Here is a 3,027-nt window from a genome sequence, read left to right as displayed (position 1 = left end):
GTTTCGTGCCGGGATCCCATGGTCCTTGGGGTTGACCAGATGTCCCGTCGCACTTAGTCTCTGCGGGGCTGGCCCTATCGATGCTATGGAGGGGGATCACCGCCAGGGGGCGCTGCGGTTGCGGGCTTCTCGACTCCCTCTCCTTCCCCACCCCTCCGCTCGCCCGCTCCTCCTTTCTTTACTCCCTATCGCCCCGCCCCCTTTTTTCTCCACACACACGCAATTATCACGCTCACGAACTATCCCGGGACCTGGCGTGACTTTCATCGCAATCTCCCCCCCCCCCCCCCCGGACACACACACATAGAGACACACCCTCCCGGCAGGGAGCACCCTGAGTGGTCGTGCAGATGTCGCTGCTGCATGCGGCCTCCGCATGGGTTCGCTGGTTGACCAGATGTCTGGTCCTTGGGTGGTTGACCGGATGTCTGGTCTGTGGTTGTCATCCTGACAGGGAGGCTTTGGGACGGATTTGGTCTCTCTGGCCTCGCTGCCCCTAGGGGTCACCCTGCGATCGGTATTCTTCTCGCGTGGGGCGAGGGGGCGCTCCGGAGCATTCCTCTCCTCTCGGAGTTTCTGTCTGCAGTCTCTCGACTTGCTCTCACTCCCCTACCCTGCTGTGTGACTTTCTTTTTGGTCCTTTCATTTTATCTATTCTCTCTTTGCCTTTTCCTGCCCGCCTTTCCGCTCCCCCCCCCCCCGGATTCATGGTTTCACGTCACGCGGGTGACGTGCCGACACACCAGGAGGCCCTTCTCACACGTGCGCGTGAACACGCAATCAACACGTTTATGAACTAGAAAGGGATCTGGTGTGACTTTGCTATTATTTCCCCTCCCCTCCTCCCCGCGCTGAGAATGAGTTTCCCCGGGCTCGTGTGCCCGCCTGGGAATCGGCTGCAGACGCCATGGCCCCGGGTCGACCACATGTTGCCCTGGGGTCCACCAGATGTCTCTGGCGAATTGGGGCCCTAGGGTGCTTGTGACGGTGTGGTCACTAGGTGTCGCTCTGGGCTCAGTATTCTTCCTTCTCGCTGTGACTTTGGTCTCTTTTTTTCGAAATTTCTTTCTTTCTTCCTCTTTTGCCCTGTTTCCATTTTCCCTTCTTAATCTCTTTCTCTCTTTTTGTTGCTTTTTTTCCACGGCAGATGGGTGATGTGTGTGTGGAGGAAACGCGGCGTCAGGGAGAAGACACATCTCACACGTGCTCGGGAACACCCGATCGTCACGCTTCTGAGTACCGACCGATGGATCTGGTCCCGAATTTTTTAATAGTTTTCTCCTCTCTCTCTCTCTCTCTCTCTCTCTCCCTCCCCCCCTTCCTTCTCTTTCCTTTCTCTCCCTTCCTTTCTTTCTTTCTCTCGCTCTCTCGCTCTCGCTCTTCTTTTCTTTCTGACAGAGTCTCTCGTTCTGTTGCCCTGGCTAGAGTGCCATGGCGTCAGCCTAGCTCACAGCAATCTCAAACTCCTGGGCTCAAGCGATCAGACTGCCTCAGCCTCCCGAGTAGCTGGGATTACAGGCATGTGCCAGCATGCCCAGCTAATTGGATATACGTGTGTGTGTGTGTGCGTGTGTGTGTGTGTGTGTGTGTATATATATATATATATATATTTTTTTTTTTTTTTTTTTTTTTTTTTTTTTTGAAACAGAGTCTCACTCTGTTGCCCAGACTAGAGTGCCGTGGCGTCAGCCTAGCTCACAGCAACCTCAAACTCCTGGGCTCAAGCGATCCTACTGCCCCAGCCTCCCGAGTACCTGGGACTACAGGCATGCGCCACCGTGCCCGGCTAATATTTTTCTGTATATATTTTTAGATACTGTTTCTGTATATATTTTTAGATATATAGTTTCTTTCTATTTTTAGTAGAGATGGGGGTCTCGCTCTTGCTCAGGCTGGTCTCGAACTCCCGACCTTGAGCGATCCACCCGCCTCTACCTCCCAGAGTGCTAGGATTACAGGCGTGAGCCACCCCGCCTGGCGTGTACGTTCTGTATTCACAGACAGACGGAAGGCAGGGAGAATGTTACCCTTTCAAAGCCCGCCCTGCTCGCCTCTCAGCCCACCGATGGCACTCTGAATCCCGTGGCATTCCTTCACTCAGCTGAATTCTTCAGCACCCGACCCCCCCCCCACCCCACCCCCGTGCCACGGGAGTTCGTTCTCATGGCAGAGCCATCGAGGCTGTTGCCACACGTGTTGTAGGTGCCTAGGCAGACTGTGCCCTGGCCCCGAGGAGGTACGGAACCGCCTATCGCCTCGGGAGGGAGGGACAAGATGTGTCCGTGTCCAAGGCGACGTCCTGTCGATCACGAGGAGGCCTGCAAAGGCTCGTATCTGCCAGGCATTGAGCCACATCACATGAAACACCGGTGTGTTCCTTCACTTAGGTGGTGTCGCGTGTTGATACTCACAGAGGATGATAAACCCACTCGCATGCCGGCTGAGCCCCCTGTGTCTCCTCCTCTATCCACTGAGGGAAAAAACCGCAACGAAAGGTAGAAAACCACAGGGGGGGAAGAGAGCCCGTCGCTCTCCCTATGTGACCGTCCGGAGTGCTCGTTCAGATGGGAGGAGGTGTGTTTGTGTGTGTGTGTGTGTGTGTGTGTGTGTTTCATTGATTTTGGTGCCATCTTTTCTCTGCAGCTGCGTCAGAGGACAGCGATTTTTCCGATTTTCACTCCGCTGAGTGAATTGCCTTTTGAAGAGAATGTCCACAGGAAGCCTACGGTCCTCCCGCGGGGGTGGCCCTCCTCTAGAAATGAATCTCGTTTCTTGAACGGAGGGGACTTGTTGACGCCATCATGCTTTCGGGACGACTTCTCAGACGCTAGCTTTGGACCGCAACATAGGTGCCCCCGACATTGCCTCAAGGGTTCCGTGGTGCCTCCTGTCAAGAGACCCCACCGACCGTCCCCAGCCTGCCCGCTCAAGGGAGCCGGGCCCCTTCTGATCTGTCCGCCCGCCGGTGAAGCTCCCTCCCGAGGGTCGGAAAGCCCACCTGTTTCCCAGTTCGGTTGAATGATGGGG

The 3,027-nt window shown here is 55.6% G+C and overlaps 1 pseudogene; it reads right to left on the bottom strand.

The window, feature by feature from the left end:
• Positions 1 to 716: 716 nt before the first annotated feature.
• Positions 717 to 808, bottom strand: LOC138380239 (small nucleolar RNA U13; annotated as a pseudogene).
• Positions 809 to 3,027: the final 2,219 nt, after the last annotated feature.

This window comes from Eulemur rufifrons, unplaced genomic scaffold (assembly GCF_041146395.1).
Source record: "Eulemur rufifrons isolate Redbay unplaced genomic scaffold, OSU_ERuf_1 scaffold_317, whole genome shotgun sequence".
Classification (NCBI taxonomy): Eukaryota; Metazoa; Chordata; class Mammalia; order Primates; family Lemuridae; genus Eulemur; species Eulemur rufifrons.
Note: the sequence above shows the minus strand (reverse complement) of the source record. Positions and strands in the feature narration are given on the sequence as shown.